Source organism: Macaca mulatta, chromosome 13 (assembly GCF_049350105.2).
Source record: "Macaca mulatta isolate MMU2019108-1 chromosome 13, T2T-MMU8v2.0, whole genome shotgun sequence".
Lineage (NCBI taxonomy): Eukaryota > Metazoa > Chordata > Mammalia > Primates > Cercopithecidae > Macaca > Macaca mulatta.
In genome coordinates, this window is record NC_133418.1 from 33,725,232 (window position 1) to 33,745,483 (window position 20,252).

A 20,252-nucleotide genomic window follows, 5' to 3' on the forward strand; every position below is an offset into this window, starting at 1 on the left:
TCAAGAAGCCTTTCGCTAAGACAGTTCTTGTGGAATTGGCAAAGTGATATTTGGAAGCCCTTAGAGAGCTACGGTGAAAAAGGAAATATCCTCAGATGAAATCTGGAAAGAAGCTTTCTGAGAAACTGCTTAGTGTTCTGTTAATTCATCTCACAGAGTTACATCTGTATTTCGTGGATCTCTTTGCTAGCCTTATTTCTGTGGAATCTGAGAACAGATATTTCCGATCCCTTTGAAGACTATAGGGCCAAAGGAAATATCCTCCGATAACAAAGAGAAAGAAGCTTTCTGAGAAACTTCTTTGTGTTCTGTGAAATCATCTCACAGAGTTACAGCTTTCCCCTCAAGAAGCCTTTCGCTAAGACAGTTCTTGTGGAATTGGCAAACTGATATTTGGAAGCCCATAGAGTGCTACGGTGAAAAAGGAAATATCCTCAGATGAAATCTGGAAAGAAGCTTTCTGAGAAACTGCTTAGTGTTCTGTTAATTCATCTCACAGAGTTACATCTGTATTTCGTGGATCTCTTTGCTAGCCTTATTTCTGTGGAATCTGAGAACAGATATTTCGGATCCCTTGGAAGACTATAGGGCCAAAGGAAATATCCTCCGATAACAAAGAGTAAGAAGCTTTCTGAGAAACTTCTTTGTGTTCTGTGAAATCATCTCACAGAGTTACAGGTTTCGCCTCAAGAAGCCTTTCGCTAAGACAGTTCTTGTGGAATTGGCAAAGTGATATTTGGAAACCCATAGAGGTGTATGGTGAAAAAGGAAATATCCTCAGATGAAATCTGGGAAGAAGCTTTCTGTGAAACTGCTTAGTGTTCTGTTAATTCATCTCGAAAGTTACGTCTGTATTTCGTGGATCTCTTTGCTAGCCTTATTTCTGTGGAATCTGAGAACAGATATTTCGGATCCCTTGGAAGACTACAGGGCCAAAGGAAATATCCTCCGATAACAAAGAGAAAGAAGCTTTCTGAGAAACTTCTTTGTGTTCTGTGACATCATCTCACAGAATTACAGCTTTCCCCTCAAGAAGCCTTTCGCTAAGACAGTTCTTGTGGAATTGGCAAAGTGATATGTGGAAGCCCATAGAGGTCTATGGTGAAAAAGGAAATATCCTAAGGTGAAATCTAGAAAGAAGCTTTCTGAGAAACTGCTTAGTGTTTTGTTAATTCATCTCACAGAGTTACATCTGTATTTCGTGGGTCTCTTTGCTAGGCTTATTTCAGTGGAATCTGAGAACAGATATTTGGGATACCTTTGAAGACTATAGGGCCAAAGGAAATATCCTAAGATAACAAAGAGAAAGAAGCTTTTTGAGAAACTCCTTTGTGTTCTGTGAAATCATCTCACAGAGATACAGCTTTCCCCTCAAGAAGCCTTTCGCTAAGACAGTTCTTGTTGAATTGGCAAAGTGATATTTGGAAGCCCATAGAGGGCTATGGTGAAAAAGGAAATATCCTCAGATGAAATCTGGAAAGAAGCTTTCTGAGAAACTGCTTAGTGTTCTGTTAATTCATCTCACAGAGTTACATCTGTATTTGGTGGATCTCTTTGCTAGCCTTATTTCTGTGTAATTTGAGAACAGATATTTCGGATCTCTTTGAAGAATATTGGGCCAAAGGAAATATAGTCCGATAACAAAGAGAAAGAAGCTTTCTGAGAAACTTCTTTGTGTTATGTGAAATCATCTCACAGAGTTACAGCTTGCCCCTCAAGGAGCCTTTCGCTAAGACAGTTCTTGTGGAATTGGCAAAGTGATATTTGGAAGCCCATAGAGGGCTATGGTGAAAAAGGAAATATCCTCAGATGCAATCTGGAAAGAAGCTTTCTGAGAAACTGCTTAGGGTTCTGTTAATTTATCTCACAGAGTTACATCTGTATTTCGTGGATCTCTTTGCTAGCCTTATGTCTGTGGAATCTGAGAACAGATATTTCGGTTCCCTTGGAAGACTATAGGGCCAATGGAAATATCCTCCGATAACAAAGAGAGAGAAGCTTTCTGAGAAACTTCTTTGTTTTCTGTGAAATCGTCTCACAGAGTTACAGGTTTCGCCTCAAGAAGCCTTTCGCTAAGATAGTTCTTGTGGAATTGGCAAAGTGATATTTGGAAGCCCTTAGAGGGCTATGGTGAAAAAGGAAATATCCTCAGATGAAATCTGGAAAGAAGCTTTCTGAGAAACTGCTTAGTGTTCTGTTAATTCATCTCACAGAGTTACATCTGTATTTCGTAGATCTCTTTGCTAGCCTTATTTCTGTGGAATCTGAGAAGAGATATTTCTGATCCCTTTGAAGACTATAGGGCCAAAGGAAATATCCTCCGATAACAAAGAGAAAGAAGCTTTCTGAGAAACTTCTTTGTGATCCTTGAAATCATCTCCCAGAGTTACAGTTTTCGCCACAAGAAGCCTTTCGCAAAGACAGTTCTTGTGGAATTGGCAAAGTGATATTTGGAAGCCCATGGAGGGCTATGGTGAAAAAGGAAATATCCTCAGATGAAATCTGGAAAGAAGCTTTCTGAGAAACTGCTTAGTGTTTTGTTAATTCATCTCACAGAGTTACATCTGTATTTCGTGGATCTCTTTGCTAGCCTTATTTCTGTGGAGTCGAGAACAGATATTTCGGATCCCTTGGAAGACTATAGGGTCAATCGAAATATCTTCCGATAACAAAGAGAAAGAAGCTTTCTGAGAAACTTCTTTGTTTTCTGTGAAATCGTCTCACAGAGTTACAGGTTTCGCCTCAAGAAGCCTTTCGCTAAGACAGTTCTTGTGGAATTGTCAAAGTGATATTTGTAAGCCCATAGAGGTCTATGGTGAAAAAGGAAATATCCTGAGATGAAATCTGGAAAGAAGCTTTCTGAGAAACTGCTTTTGTTCTGTTAATTCTTCTAACGGAGTTAAATCGGTATTTCGCGGATCTCTTTGCTAGCCTTATTTCTGTGGAATCTGAGAACAGATATTTCGGATCCCTTGGAAGACTACAGGGCCAAAGGAAATATCCTCCGATAACAAAGAGAAAGAAGCTTTCTGAGAAACTTCTTTGGTTCTGTGAAATCATCTCACAGAGTTACAGCTTTCCCCTCAAGAAGCCTTTCGCTAAGACAGTTCTTGTGGAATTGGCAAAGTGATATTTGGAAGCCCATAGAGGGCTACGGTGAAAAAGGAAATATCCTCAGATGAAATCTGGAAAGAAGCTTTCTGAGAAAGTGCTTAGTGTTCTGTTAATTCATCTCACAGAGTTACATCTGTATTTCGTGGATCTCTTTGCTAGCCTTATTTCTGTGGAATCTGAGAGGAGATATTTCGGATCCCTTTGAAGACTATAGGGCCAAAGGAAATATCCTCCGATAACAAAGAGAAAGAAGCCTTCTGAGAAACTTCTTTGTGTTCCTTGAAATCATCTCCCAGAGTTACAGTTTTCGCCACAAGAAGCCTTTCGCAAAGACATTTCTTGTGGAATTGGCAAAGTGATATTTGGAAGCCCATAGAGGTCTATGGTGAAAAAGGAAATATCCTCAGATGAAATCTGGGAAGAAGTTTCTGTGAAACTTCTTAGTGTTCTGTTAATTCATCTCAAAGTGTTACATCTGTATATCGTGGATCTCTTTGCTAGCCTTATTTCTGTGGAATCTGAGAACAGATATTTCGGATCCCTTGGAAGACTACAGGGCCAAAGGAAATATCCTCCGATAACAAAGTGAAAAAGCTTTCTGAGAAACTTCTTTGTGTTCTGTGACATCATCTCACAGAATTACAGCTTTCCCCTCAAGAAGCCTTTCGCTAAGACATTTCTTGTGGAATTGGCAAAGTGATATTTGGAAGCCCATAGAGGGCTATTGTGAAAAAGGAAATATCCTCAGATGAAATCTGGAAAGAAGCTTTCTGAGAAACTGCTTAGTGTTTTGTTAATTCATCTCACAGAGTTACATCTGTATTTCGTGGATCTCTTTGCTAGCCTTATTTCTGTGGACTCTGAGAACAGATATTTCGGATCCGTTGGAAGACTATAGGGCCAATGGAAATATCCTCCGATAACAAAGAGAAAGAAGCTTTCTGAGAAACTTCTTTGTTTTCTGTGAAATCATCTCACAGAGTTACAGGTTTCGCCTCAAGAAGCCTTTCGCTAAGACAGTTCTTGTGGAATTGGCAAAGTGATATTTGTAAGCCCATAGAGGTCTATGGTGAAAAAGGAAATATCCTGAGATGAAATCTGGAAAGAAGCTTTCTGAGAAACTGCTTTTGTTCTGTTAATTCATCTAACGGAGTTAAATCGGTATTTCGTGGATCTCTTTGCTAGCCTTATTTCTGTGGAATCTGAGAACAGATATTTCGGATCCCTTGGAAGACTACAGGGCCAAAGGAAATATCCTCCGATAACAAAGAGAAAGAAGGTTTCTGAGAAACTTCTTTGGTTCTGTGAAATCATCTCACAGAGTTACAGCTTTCCCCTCAAGAAGCCTTTCGCTAAGACAGTTCTTGTGGAATTGGCAAAGTGATATTTGGAATCCCATAGAGGGCTATGGTGAAAAAGGAAATATCCTCAGATGAAATCTGGAAAGAAGCTTTCTGAGAAACTGCTTAGTGTTCTGTTAATTCATCTCACAGAGTTACATCTGTATTTCGTGGATCTCTTTGCTAGCCTTATTTCTGTGGAATCTGAGAAGAGATATTTCGGATCCCTTTGAAGACTATAGGGCCAAAGGAAATATCCTCCGATAACAAAGAGAAAGAAGCTTTGTGAGAAACTTCTTTGTGTTCTGTGAAATCATCTCACAGAGTTACAGCATTCCCCTCAAGAAGCCTTTCGCTAAGACAGTTCTTGTGGAATTGGCAAAGTGATATTTGGAAGCCCATAGAGGGCTGTGGTGAAAAAGGAAATATCCTCAGATGAAATCTGGAAAGAAGCTTTCTGAGAAACTGCTTAGTGTTCTGTTAATTCATCTCACAGAGTTACATCTGTATTTCGTGGATCTCTTTGCTAGTCTTATTTCTGTGGAATCTGAGAACAGATATTTCGGATCCCTTTGAAGACTATAGGGCCAAAGGAAATATCCTCCGATAACAAAGAGAAAGAAGCTTTCTGAGAAACTTCTTTGTGTTCTGTGAAATTATCTCACAGAGTTACAGCTTGCCCCTCAAGAAGCCTTTTGCTAAGACAGTTCTTGTGGAATTGACAAAGTGATATTTGGAAGCCCATAGAGGGCTATGGTGAAAAAGGAAATATCCTCAGGTAAAATCTGGAAAGAAGCTTTCTGAGAAACTGCTTAGTGTTCTGTTAATTCATCTCACAGAGTTACATCTGTATTTCGTGGATGACTTTGCTAGCCTTATTTCTGTGGAATCTGAGAACAGATATTTCGGATTCCTTTGAAGACTATAGGGACAAAGGAAATATCCTCCGATAACAAAGAGAAAGAAGCTTTCTGAGAAACTTCTCTGTGTTCTGTGAAATCATCTCACAGAATTACAGCTTTCCCCTCAAGAAGCCTTTCGCTAAGACAGTTCTTGTGGAATTGGCAAAGTGATATTTGGAAGCCCTTAGAGGGCTATGGTGAAAAAGGAAATATCCTCAGATGAAATCTGGAAAGAAGCTTTCTGAGAAACTGCTTGGTGTTCTGTTAATTCATCTCACAGAGTTACATCTGTATTTCGTTGATCTCTTTGCTTGCCTTATTTCTGTTGAATCTGAGAAGAGATATTTCTGATCCCATTGAAGACTATAGGGCCAAAGGAAATATCCTCCGATAACAAAGAGAAAGAAGCTTTCTGGAAACTTCTTTGTGTTCCTTGAAATCATCTCACAGAGTTACAGTTTTCGCCTCAAGAAGCCTTTCGCTAAGACAGTTCTTGTGGAATTGGCAAAGTGATATTTGGAAGCCCATAGAGGTCTATGGTGAAAAAGGAAATATCCTCAGATGAAATCTGGAAAGAAGCTTTCTGAGAAACTGCTTAGTGTTCTGTTAATTCCTCTCACAGAGTTACATCTGTATTTCGTGGATCTCTTTGCTAGCCTTATTTCTGTGGAATCTGAGAACAGATATTTCGGATCCCTTGGAAGACTACAGGGCCAAAGGAAATCCTCTGATAACAAAGAGAAAGAAGCTTTCTGAGAAACTTCTTTGGTTCTGTGAAATCATCTCACAGAGTTACAGCTTTCCCCTCAAGAAGCCTTTCGCTAAGACAGTTCTTGTGGAATTGGCAAAGTGATATTTGGAAGCCCTTAGAGGGCTACGGCGAAAAAGGAATTATCCTCAGATGAAATCTGGAAAGAAGCTTTCTGAGAAACTGCTTAGTGTTCTGTTAATTCATCTCACAGAGTTACATCTGTATTTCTGGATCTCTTTGCTAGCCTTATTTCTATGGAATCTGAGAACAGATATTTCGGATCCCTTTGAAGAGTATAGGGCCAAAGGAAATATCCTCCGATAACAAAGAGAAAGAAGCTTTCTGAGAAACTTCTTTGTGTTCTGTGAAATTATCTCACAGAGTTACAGCTTTCCCCTGAAGAAGCCTTTCTCTAAGACAGTTCTTGTGGAATTGGCAAAGTGATATTTGGAAGCCCTTAGAGATCTATGGTGAAAAAGGAAATATTCTCAGATGAAACCTGGAAAGAAGCTTTCTGACAAACTGCTTAGTGTTCTGTTAATTCATCTCACAGAGTTACATCTGTATTTCGTGGATCTCTTTGCTAGCCTTATTTCTGTGGAATCTGAGTACAGATATTTCGGATCCCTTTGAGGACTATAGGGTCAACGGAAATATCCTGCGATAGCAAAGAGAAAGTAGCTTTCTGAGAAACTGCTTTGTGTTCTGTGAAATCATCTCACAGAGTTACAGCTTTCCCCTCAAGAAGCCTTTCGCTAAGACAGTTCTTGTGGAATTGGAAAAGAGATATTTGGAAGCCCATAGAGGGCTATTGTGAAAAAGGAAATATCCTCAGATGAAATCTTTAAAAGAAGCTTTCTGAGAAACTGCTTAGTGTTCTGTTAATTCATCTCACAGAGTTACATCTGTATTTCGTGGATCTCTTTGCTAGCCTTATTTCTGTGGAATCTGAGAAGAGATATTTCGGATCCCTTGGAAGACTATAGGGCCAAAGTTAATATCCTCCGATAACAAAGAGAAAGAAGCTTTCTGAGAAACTTCTTTGTGTTCTGTGAATTCATCTCACAGAGTTACAGCTTTCCCCTCAAGAAGCCTTTTGCTAAGACAGTTCTTGTGGAAATGACAAAGTGATATTTGGAAGCCCATAGAGGTCTATGGTGAAAAAGGAAATATCCTCAGATGAAATCTGGAAAGAAGCTTTCTGAGAAACTGCTTAGTGTTCTGTTAATTCATCTCACAGAGTTACATCTGTATTTCGTGGATCACTTTGCTAGCCTTATTTCTGTGGAATCTGAGAAGAGATATTTCGGATCCCTTTGAAGACTATAGGGCCAAAGGAAATATCCTCCGATAACAAAGAGAAAGAAGCTTTCTGAGAAACTTCTTTGTGTTCTGTGAAATCATCTCACAGAGTTACAGCTTTCCCCTCAAGAAGCCTTTCGCTAAGACAGTTCTTCTTGAATTGGCAAAGTGATATTTGGAAGCCCATAGTGGGCTATGGTGAAAAAGGAAATATCCTCAGATGAAATCAGGAAGGAAGCTTTCTGAGAAACTGCTTAGTGTTCTGTTAATTCATCTCTCAGAGTTTCAACTGTATTTCGTGGATCTCTTTGCTAGCCTTATTTCTGTGGAATCTGAGAACAGATATTTCGGATCCCTTGGAAGACTACAGGGCCAAAGGAAATATCCTCCGATATCAAAGAGAAAGAAGCTTTCTGAGAAACTTCTTTGTGTTCTGCGAAATCATCTCACAGAGTTACAGCTTTCCCCTCAGGATGCCTTTCGCTAAGACAGTTCTTCTGGAATTGGCAAAGCCATATTTGGAAGCCCATTGAGGGCTATGGTGAAAAAGGAAATATCCTCAGATGAAATCTGGAAAGAAGCTTTCTGAGAAACTGCTTAGTTTTCTGTTAATTCATTTCACAGAGTTACATCTGTATTTCGGGGATCTCTTTGCTAGCCTTATTTATGTGGAATCTGAGAACAGATATTTCTGATCCCTTGGAAGACTATAAGGCCAAAGGTAATATCCAACGATAACAAAGAGAAAGAAGTTTTCTGAGAAACTTCTTTGTGTTCTGTGAAATCATCTCACAGAGTTACAGGTTTCGTCTCAAGAAGCCTTTCGCTAAGACAGTTCTTGTGGAATTGGCAAAGTGATATTTGGAAGCCCTTAGAGGTCTGTGGTGAAAAAGGAAATATCCTCAATGAAATCTGGAAAGAAGCTTTCTGAGAAACTGCTTAGTGTTTGTTAATTCATCTCACAGAGTTACATCTGTATTTCATGGATCTCTTTGCTAGCCTTATTTCTGTGGAATCTGAGAACAGATATTTCGGATCCCTTGGAAGACTACAGGGCCAAAGGAAATATCCTGCGATAACAAAGAGAAAGAAGCTTTCTGAGAAACTTATTTGTGTTCTGTGAAATCATCTCAGAGAGTTACATCTTTCCCCTCAAGAAACCTTTCGCTAAGACAGTTCTTGTGGAATTGGCAAAGTGATATTTGGAAGCCCTTAGAGGGCTACGGTGAAAAAGGAAATATCCTCAGATGAAATCTGGAAAGAAGCTTTCTGAGAAACTGCTTAGTGTTCTGTTAATTCATCTCACAGAGTTACATCTGTATTTCGTGGATCTCTTTGCTAGCCTTATTTCTGTGGAATCTGAGAACAGATATTTCGGATCCCTTGGAAGACTACAGGGCCAAAGGAAATATCCTCAGATATCAAAGAGAAAGAAGCTTTCTGAGAAACTTCTTTGTGTTCTGTGAAATCATCTCACAGAGTTACAGCTTTCCCCTCAAGAAGCCTTTCGCTAAGACAGTTCTTGTGGAAATGACAAAGTGATATTTGGAAGCCCATAGAGGTCTATGGTGAAAAAGGAAATATCCTCAGATGAAATCTGGAAAGAAGCTTTCTGAGAAACTGCTTAGTGTTCTGTAAATTCATCTCACAGAGTTACATCTGTATTTCGTGGATCACTTTGCTAGCCTTATTTCTGTGGAATCTGAGAACAGATATTTCGGATCCCTTTGAAGACTATAGGGCCAAAGGAAATATCCTCCGATAACAAAGAGAAAGAAGCTTTCTGAGAAACTTCTTTGTGTTCTGGGAAATCATCTCACAGAGTTACAGCTTTCCCCTCAAGAAGCCTTTCGCTAAGACAGTTCTTCTTGAATTGGCAAAGTGATATTTGGAAGCCCATAGTGGGCTATGGTGAAAAAGGAAATATCCTCAGATGAAATCTGGAAAGAAGCTTTCTGAGAAACTGCTTAGTGTTCTGTTAATTCATCTCACAGAGTTACATCTGTATTTCGTGGATCTCTTTGCTAGCCTTATTTCTGTGGAATCTGAGAACAGATATTTCTGATCCCTTTGAAGACTATAGGGCCAAAGGAAATATCCTCCGATAACAAAGAGAAAGAAGCTTTCTGAGAAACTTCTTTGTGTTCCTTGAAATCATCTCCCAGAGTTACAGTTTTCGCCACAAGAAGCCTTTCGCAAAGACAGTTCTTGTGGAATTGGCAAAGTGATATTTGGAAGCCCATAGAGGTCTATGGTGAAAAAGGAAATATCCTCAGATGAAATCTGGGAAGAAGCTTTCTGTGAAACTGCTTAGTGTTCTGTTAATTCATCTCAAAGTGTTACATCTGTATTTCGTGGATCTCTTTGCTAGCCTTATTTCTGTGGAATCTGAGAACAGATATTTCGGATCCCTTGGAAGACTACAGGGCCAAAGGAAATATCCTCCGATAACAAAGAGAAAAAGCTTTCTGAGAAACTTCTTTGTGTTCTGTGACATCATCTCACAGAATTACAGCTTTCCCCTCAAGAAGCCTTTCGCTAAGACATTTCTTGTGGAATTGGCAAAGTGATATTTGGAAGCCCATAGAGGGCTATTGTGAAAAAGGAAATATCCTCAGATGAAATCTGGAAAGAAGCTTTCTGAGAAACTGCTTAGTGTTTTGTTAATTCATCTCACAGAGTTACATCTGTATTTCGTGGATCTCTTTGCTAGCCTTATTTCTGTGGAGTCTGAAAACAGATATTTCGGATCCCTTGGAAGACTATAGGGCCAATGGAAATATCCTCTGATAACAAAGAGAAAGAAGCTTTCTGAGAAACTTCTTTGTTTTCTGTGAAATCATCTCACAGAGTTACAGGTTTCGCCTCAAGAAGCCTTTCGCTAAGACAGTTCTTGTGGAATTGGCAAAGTGATATTTGTAAGCCCATAGAGGTCTATGGTGAAAAAGGAAATATCCTGAGATGAAATCTGGAAAGAAGCTTTCTGAGAAACTGCTTTTGTTCTGTTAATTCATCTAACGGAGTTAAATCGGTATTTCGTGGATCTCTTTGCTAGCCTTATTTCTGTGGAATCTGAGAACAGATACTTCGGATCCCTTGGAAGACTACAGGGCCAAAGGAAATATCCTCCGATAACAAAGAGAAAGAAGCTTTCTGAGAAACTTCTTTGGTTCTGTGAAATCATCTCACAGAGTTACAGCTTTCCCCTCAAGAAGCCTTTCGCTAAGACAGTTCTTGTTTAATTGGCAAAGTGATATTTGGAAGCCCATAGAGGTCTATGGTGAAAAAGGAAATATCCTCAGATGAAATCTGGAAAGAAGCTTTCTGAGAAACTGCTTAGTGTTCTGTTAATTCATCTCACAGAGTTACATCTGTATTTCGTGGATCTCTTTGCTAGCCTTATTTCTGTGGAATCTGAGAACAGATATTTCGGATCCCTTTGAAGACTATAGGGCCAAAGGAAATAGCCTCCGATAACAAAGAGAAAGAAGATTTCGGAGAAACTTCTTTGTGTTCTGTGAAATCATCTCACAGAGTTTCTGCTTTCCCCTAAAGAAGCCTTTCGCTAAGACAGTTCTTGTGGAATTGGCAAAGTGATATTTGGAAGCCCATAGAGGGCTATGGTGAAAAAGGAAATATCCTCAGATGAAATCTGGAAAGAAGCTTTCTGAGAAACTGCTTAGTGTTCTGATAATTCATCTCACAGAGTTACATCTGTATTTCGTTGATCTCTTTGCTAGCCTTATTTCTGTGGAATCTGAGAACAGATATTTCGGATCCCTTGGAAGACTATAGGGCCAAAGGAAATATCCTCCGATAACAAAGAGAAAGAAGCTTTCTGAGAAACTTCTTTGTGTTCTGTGAAATCATCTCACAGAGTTACAGGTTTCGCCTCAAGAAGCCATTCGCTAAGACTGTTCTTGTGGAATTGGCAAAGTGATATTTGGAAGCCCATAGAGGGCTATGGTTAAAAAGGAAATATCCTCAGATGAAATCTGGAAAGAAGCTTTCTGAGAAACTGCTTAGTGTTCTGTTAATTCATCTCACAGAGTTACATCTGCATTTCGTTGATCTCTTTGCTAGCCTTATTTCTGTGGAATCTGAGAAGAGATATTTCGGATCCCTTTGAAGACTATATGGCCAAAGGAAATATCCTCCGATAACAAAGAGAAAGAAGCGTTCTGAGAAACTTCTTTGTGTTCCTTGAAATCATCTCACAGAGTTACAGTTTTCGCCTCAAGAAGCCTTTCGCTAAGACAGTTCTTGTGGAATTGGCAAAGTGATATTTGGAAGCCCATGAAGGTCTATGGTGAAAAAGGAAATATCCTCAGATGAAATCTGGAAAGAAGCTTTCTGAGAAACTGCTTAGTGTTCTATTAATTAATCTCACAGAGTTACATCTGTATTTCGTGGATCTCTTTGCTAGCCTTATTTCTGTGGAATCTGAGAACAGATATTTCGGATCCCTTGGAAGACTACAGGGTCAAAGGAAATATCCTCCGCTAACAAAGAGAAAGAAGCTTTCTGAGAAACTTCTTTGTGTTCTGTGAAATAATCTCACAGAATTACAGCTTTCCCCTCAAGAAGCCTTTCGCTAAGACAGTTCTTGTGGAATTGGCAAAGTGATATTTGGAAGCCCATAGAGGTCTATGGTGAAAAAGGAAATATCCTCAGGTGAAATCTGGAAAGAAGCTTTCTGAGAAACTGCTTAGTGTTCTGTTAATTCATCTCACAGAGTTACATCTGCATTTGGTTGATCTCTTTGCTAGCCTTATTTCTGTGGAATCTGAGAAGAGATATTTCGGATCCCTTTGAAGACTATAGGGCCAAAGGAAATATCCTCCGATAACAAAGAGAAAGAAGCTTTCTGAGAAACTTCTTTGTGTTCTGTGAAATCATCTCACAGAGTTACAGGTTTCGCCTCAAGAAGCCTTTCACTAAGACAGTTCTTGTGGAATTGGCAAAGTGATATTTGGAAGCCCGTAGAGGTCTATGGTGAAAAAGGAAATATCCTCAGATGAAATCTGGAAAGAAGCTTTCTGAGAAACTGCTTAGTGTTCTGTTAATTCATCTCACAGAGTTACATCTGTATTTCGTGGATCTCCTTGCTAGCCTTATTTCTGTGGAATCTGAGAACAGATATTTCGGATCCCTTTGAAGACTATAGGGCCAAAGGAAATATCCTCCGATAACAAAGAGAAAGAAGCTTTGTGAGAAACTTCTTTGTGTTCTGTGATATCATCTCACAGAGTTACATCATTCCTCTCAAGAAGCCTTTCGCTAAGACAGTTCTTGTGGAATTGGCAAAGTGATATTTGGAAGCCCATAGAGGGCTGTGGTGAAAAAGGAAATATCCTCAGATGAAATCCGGAAAGAAGCTTTCTGAGAAACTGCTTAGTGTTCTGTTAATTCATCTCACAGAGTTACATCTGTATTTCGTGGATCTCTTTGCTAGTCTTATTTCTGTGGAATCTGAGAACAGATATTTCGGATCCCTTTGAAGACTATAGGGCCAAAGGAAATATCCTCCGATAACAAAGAGAAAGAAGCTTTCTGAGAACTTCTTTGTGTTCTGGGAAATTATCTCACAGAGTTACAGCTTGCTTCTCAAGAAGCCTTTTGCTAAGACAGTTCTTGTGGAATTGACAAAGTGATATTTGGAAGCCCATAGAGGGCTATGGTGAAAAAGGAAATATCCTCAGATGAAATCTGGAAAGAAGCTTTCTGAGAAACTGCTTAGTGTTCTGTTAATTCATCTCACAGAGTTACATCTGTATTTCGTGGATGACTTTGCTAGCCTTATTTCTGTGGAATCTGAGAACAGATATTTCGGATCCCTTTGAAGACTATAGGGACAAAGGAAATATCCTCCGATAACAAAGAGAAAGAAGCTTTCTGAGAAACTTCTCTGTGTTCTGTGAAATCATCTCACAAAATTACAGCTTTCCCCTCAAGAAGCCTTTCGCTAAGACAGTTCTTGTGGAATTGGCAAAGTGATATTTGGAAGCCCTTAGAGGGCTATGGTGAAAAAGGAAATATCCTCAGATGAAATCTGGAAAGAAGCTTTCTGAGAAACTGCTTGGTGTTCTGTTAATTCATCTCACAGAGTTACATCTGTATTTCGTTGATCTCTTTGCTAGCCTTATTTCTGTTGAATCTGAGAAGAGATATTTCTGATCCCATTGAAGACTATAGGGCCAAAGGAAATATCCTCCGATAACAAAGAGAAAGAAGCTTTCTGAGAAACTTCTTTGTGTTCCTTGAAATCATCTCACAGAGTTACAGTTTTCGCCTCAAGAAGCCTTTCGCTAAGACAGTTCTTCTGGAATTGGCAAAGTGATATTTGGAAGCCCATAGAGGTCTATGGTGAAAAAGGAAATATCCTCAGATGAAATCTGGAAAGAAGCTTTCTGAGAAACTGCTTAGTGTTCTGTTAATTCCTCTCACAGAGTTACATCTGTATTTCGTGGATCTCTTTGCTAGCCTTATTTCTGTGGAATCTGAGAACAGATATTTCGGATCCCTTGGAAGACTACAGGGCCAAAGGAAATCCTCTGATAACAAAGAGAAAGAAGCTTTCTGAGAAACTTCTTTGGTTCTGTGAAATCATCTCACAGAGTTACAGCTTTCCCCTCAAGAAGCCTTTCGCTAAGACAGTTCTTGTGGAATTGGCAAAGTGATATTTGGAAGCCCTTAGAGGGCTACGGCGAAAAAGGAATTATCCTCAGATGAAATCTGGAAAGAAGCTTTCTGAGAAACTGCTTAGTGTTCTGTTAATTCATCTCACAGAGTTACATCTGTATTTCTGGATCTCTTTGCTAGCCTTATTTCTATGGAATCTGAGAACAGATATTTCGGATCCCTTTGAAGAGTATAGGGCCAAAGGAAATATCCTCCGATAACAAAGAGAAAGAAGCTTTCTGAGAAACTTCTTTGTGTTCTGTGAAATCATCTCACAGAGTTACAGCTTTACCCTGAAGAAGCCTTTCTCTAAGACAGTTCTTGTGGAATTCGCAAAGTGATATTTGGAAGCCCTTAGAGATCTATGGTGAAAAAGGAATTATTCTCAAATGAAACCTGGAAAGAAGCTTTCTGACAAACTGCTTAGTGTTCTGTTAATTCATCTCACAGAGTTACATCTGTATTTCGTGGATCTCTTTGCTAGCCTTATTTCTGTGGAATCTGAGTACAGATATTTCGGATCCCTTTGAGGACTATAGGGTCAACGGAAATATCCTGCGATAGCAAAGAGAAAGTAGCTTTCTGAGAAACTGCTTTGTGTTCTGTGAAATCATCTCCCAGAGTTACAGTTTTCGCCACAAGAAGCCTTTCGCAAAGACAGTTCTTGTGGAATTGGCAAAGTGATATTTGGAAGCCCATAGATGTCTATGGTGAAAAAGGAAATATCCTAAGATGAAATCTGGGAAGAAGCTTTCTGTGAAACTGCTTAGTGTTCTGTTAATTCATCTCAAAGTGTTACATCTGTATTTCGTGGATCTCTTTGCTAGCCTTATTTCTGTGGAATCTCAGAACAGATATTTCGGATCCCTTGGAAGACTACAGGGCCAAAGGAAATATCCTCCGATAACAAAGAGAAAAAGCTTTCTGAGAAACTTCTTTGTGTTCTGTGACATCATCTCACAGAATTACAGCTTTCCCCTCAAGAAGCCTTTCGCTAAGACATTTCTTGTGGAATTGGCAAAGTGATATTTGGAAGCCCATAGAGGGCTATTGTGAAAAAGGAAATATCCTCAGATGAAATCTGGAAAGAAGCTTTCTGAGAAACTGCTTAGTGTTTTGTTAATTCATCTCACAGAGTTACATCTGTATTTCGTGGATCTCTTTGCTAGCCTTATTTCTGTGGAGTCTGAAAACAGATATTTCGGATCCCTTGGAAGACTATAGGGCCAATGGAAATATCCTCCGATAACAAAGAGAAAGAAGCTTTCTGAGAAACTTCTTTGTGTTCTGTGAAATCATCTCACAGAGTTACAGGTTTCGCCTCAAGAAGCCTTTCGCTAAGACAGTTCTTGTGGAATTGGCAAAGTGATATTTGTAAGCCCATAGAGGTCTATGGTGAAAAAGGAAATATCCTGAGATGAAATCTGGAAAGAAGCTTTCTGAGAAACTGCTTTTGTTCTTTTAATTCATCTAACGGAGTTAAATCGGTATTTCGTGGATCTCTTTGCTAGCCTTAGTTCTGTGGAATCTGAGAACAGATATTTCGGATCCCTTGGAAGACTACAGGGCCAAAGGAAATATCCTCCGATAAGAAAGAGAAAGAAGCTTTCTGAGAAACTTCTTTGGTTCTGTGAAATCATCTCACAGAGTTACAGCTTTCCCCTCAAGAAACCTTTCGCTAAGACAGTTCTTGTGGAATTGGCAAAGTGATATTTGGAAGCCCATAGAGGGCTATGGGGAAAAAGGAAATATCCTCAGATGAAATCTGGAAAGAAGCTTTCTGAGAAACTGCTTAGTGTTCTGATAATTCATCTCACAGAGTTACATCTGTATTTCGTTGATCTCTTTGCTAGCCTTACTTCTGTGGAATCTGAGAACAGATATTTCGGATCCCTTGGAAGACTATAGGGCCAAAGGAAATATCCTCCGATAACAAAGAGAAAGAAGCTTTCTGAGAAACTTCTTTGTGTTCTTTGAAATCATCTCACAGAGTTACAGGTTTCGCCTCAAGAAGCCATTCGCTAAGACAGTTCTTGTGGAATTGGCAAAGTGATATTTGGAAGCCCATAGAGGGCTACGGTGAAAAAGATAATATCCTCAGATGAAATCTGGAAAGAAGCTTTCTGAGAAACTGCTTAGTGTTCTGTTAATTCATCTCACAGAGTTACATCTGCATTTCGTGGATCTCTTTGCTAGCCTTATTTCTGTGGAATCTGAGAAGAGATATTTCGGATCCCTTTGAAGACTATATGGCCAAAGGAAATATCCTCCGATAACAAAGAGAAAGAAGCGTTCTGAGAAACTTCTTTGTGTTCCTTGAAATCATCTCACAGAGTTACAGTTTTCGCCTCAAGAAGCCTTTCGCTAAGACAGTTCTTGTGGAATTGGCAAAGTGATATTTGGAAGCCCATGAAGGTCTATGGTGAAAAAGGAAATATCCTCAGATGAAATCTGGAAAGAAGCTTTCTGAGAAACTGCTTAGTGTTCTATTAATTAATCTCACAGAGTTACATCTTTATTTCGTGGATCTCTTTGCTAGCCTTATTTCTGTGGAATCTGAGAACAGATATTTCGGATCCCTTGGAAGACTACAGGGTCAAAGGAAATATCCTCCGCTAACAAAGAGAAAGAAGCTTTCTGAGAAACTTCTTTGTGTTCTGTGAAATAATCTCACAGAATTACAGCTTTCCCCTCAAGAAGCCTTTCGCTAAGACAGTTCTTGTGGAATTGGCAAAGTGATATTTGGAAGCACATAGAGGGCTATGGTGAAAAAGGAAATATTCTCAGATGAAATCTGGAAAGAAGCTTTCTGAGAAACTGCTTAGTGTTCTGTTAATTCATCTCACAGAGTTACATCTGTATTTCGTGGATGACTTTGCTAGCCTTATTTCTGTGGAATCTGAGAACAGATATTTCGGATCCCTTTGAAGACTATAGGGACAAAGGAAATATCCTCCGATAACAAAGAGAAAGAAGCTTTCTGAGAAACTTCTCTGTGTTCTGTGAAATCATCTCACAGAATTACAGCTTTCCCCTCAAGAAGCCTTTCGCTAAGACAGTTCTTGTGGAATTGGCAAAGTGATATTTGGAAGCCCTTAGAGGGCTATGGTGAAAAAGGAAATATCCTCAGATGAAATCTGGAAAGAAGCTTTCTGAGAAACTGCTTGGTGTTCTGTTAATTCATCTCACAGAGTTACATCTGTATTTCGTTCATCTCTTTGCTAGCCTTATTTCTGTTGAATCTGAGAAGAGATATTTCTGATCCCATTGAAGACTATAGGGCCAAAGGAAATATCCTCCGATAACAAAGAGAAAGAAGCTTTCTGAGAAACTTCTTTGTGTTCCATGAAATCATCTCACAGAGTTACAGTTTTCGCCTCAAGAAGCCTTTCGCTAAGACAGTTCTTCTGGAATTGGCAAAGTGATATTTGGAAGCCCATAGAGGTCTATGGTGAAAAAGGAAATATCCTCAGATGAAATCTGGAAAGAAGCTTTCTGAGAAACTGCTTAGTGTTCTGTTAATTCCTCTCACAGAGTTACATCTGTATTTCGTGGATCTCTTTGCTAGCCTTATTTCTGTGGAATCTGAGAACAGATATTTCGGATCCCTTGGAAGACTACAGGGCCAAAGGAAATCCTCTGATAACAAAGAGAAAGAAGCTTTCTGAGAAACTTCTTTGGTTCTGTGAAATCATCTCACAGAGTTACAGCTTTCCCCTCAAGAAGCCTTTCGCTAAGACAGTTCTTGTGGAATTGGCAAAGTGATATTTGGAAGCCCTTAGAGGGCTACGGCGAAAAAGGAATTATCCTCAGATGAAATCTGGAAAGAAGCTTTCTGAGAAACTGCTTAGTGTTCTGTTAATTCATCTCACAGAGTTACATCTGTATTTCTGGATCTCTTTGCTAGCCTTATTTCTATGGAATCTGAGAACAGATATTTCGGATCCCTTTGAAGAGTATAGGGCCAAAGGAAATATCCTCCGATAACAAAGAGAAAGAAGCTTTCTGAGAAACTTCTTTGTGTTCTGTGAAATCATCTCACAGAGTTACAGCTTTACCCTGAAGAAGCCTTTCTCTAAGACAGTTCTTGTGGAATTCGCAAAGTGATATTTGGAAGCCCTTAGAGATCTATGGTGAAAAAGGAATTATTCTCAAATGAAACCTGGAAAGAAGCTTTCTGACAAACTGCTTAGTGTTCTGTTAATTCATCTCACAGAGTTACATCTGTATTTCATGGATCTCTTTGCTAGCCTTATTTCTGTGGAATCTGAGTACAGATATTTCGGATCCCTTTGAGGACTATAGGGTCAACGGAAATATCCTGCGATAGCAAAGAGAAAGTAGCTTTCTGAGAAACTGCTTTGTGTTCTGTGAAATCATCTCCCAGAGTTACAGTTTTCGCCACAAGAAGCCTTTCGCAAAGACAGTTCTTGTGGAATTGGCAAAGTGATATTTGGAAGCCCATAGAGGTCTATGGTGAAAAAGGAAATATCCTCAGATGAAATCTGGGAAGAAGCTTTCTGTGAAACTGCTTAGTGTTCTGTTAATTCATCTCAAAGTGTTACATCTGTATTTCGTGGATCTCTTTGCTAGCCTTATTTCTGTGGAATCTCAGAACAGATATTTCGGATCCCTTGGAAGACTATAGGGCCAATGGAAATATCCTCCGATAACAAAGAGAAAGAAGCTTTCTGAGAAACTTCTTTGTTTTCTGTGAAATCATCTCACAGAGTTACAGGTTTCGCCTCAAGAAGCCTTTCGCTAAGACAGTTCTTGTGGAATTGGCAAAGTGATATTTGTAAGCCCATAGAGGTCTATGGTGAAAAAGGAAATATCCTGAGATGAAATCTGGAAAGAAGCTTTCTGAGAAACTGCTTTTGTTCTGTTAATTCATCTAACGGAGTTAAATCGGTATTTCGTGGATCTCTTTGCTAGCCTTATTTCTGTGGAATCTGAGAACAGATACTTCGGATCCCTTGGAAGACTACAGGGCCAAAGGAAATATCCTCCGATAACAAAGAGAAAGAAGCTTTCTGAGAAACTTCTTTGGTTCTGTGAAATCATCTCACAGAGTTACAGCTTTCCCCTCAAGAAGCCTTTCGCTAAGACAGTTCTTGTTTAATTGGCAAAGTGATATTTGGAAGCCCATAGAGGTCTATGGTGAAAAAGGAAATATCCTCAGATGAAATCTGGAAAGAAGCTTTCTGAGAAACTGCTTAGTGTTCTGTTAATTCATCTCACAGAGTTACATCTGTATTTCGTGGATCTCTTTGCTAGCCTTATTTCTGTGGAATCTGAGAACAGATATTTCGGATCCCTTTGAAGACTCTAGGGCCAAAGGAAATAGCCTCCGATAACAAAGAGAAAGAAGATTTCGGAGAAACTTCTTTGTGTTCTGTGAAATCATCTCACAGAGTTTCTGCTTTCCCCTCAAGGAGCCTTTCCCTAAGACAGTTCTTGTGGAATTGGCAAAGTGATATTTGGAAGCCCATAGAGGGCGATGGTGAAAAAGGAAATATCCTCAGATGAAATCTGGAAAGAAGCTTTCTGAGAAACTGCTTAGTGTTCTGATAATTCATCTCACAGAGTTACATCTGTATTTCGTTGATCTCTTTGCTAGCCTTATTTCTGTGGAATCTGAGAACAGATATTTCGGATCCCTTGGAAGACTATAGGGCCAAAGGAAATATCCTCCGATAACAAAGAGAAAGAAGCTTTCTGAGAAACTTCTTTGTGTTCTGTGAAATCATCTCACAGAGTTACAGGTTTCGCCTCAAGAAGCCATTCGCTAAGACAGTTCTTGTGGAATTGGCAAAGTGATATTTGGAAGCCCATAGAGGGCTACGGTGAAAAAGATAATATCCTCAGATGAAATCTGGAAAGAAGCTTTCTGAGAAACTGCTTAGTGTTCTGTTAATTCATCTCACAGAGTTACATCTGCATTTCGTTGATCTCTTTGCTAGCCTTATTTCTGTGGAATCTGAGAAGAGATATTTCGGATCCCTTTGAAGACTATATGGCCAAAGGAAATATCCTCCGATAACAAAGAGAAAGAAGCGTTCTGAGAAACTTCTTTGTGTTCCTTGAAATCATCTCACAGAGTTACAGTTTTCGCCTCAAGAAGCCTTTCGCTAAGACAGTTCTTGTGGAATTGGCAAAGTG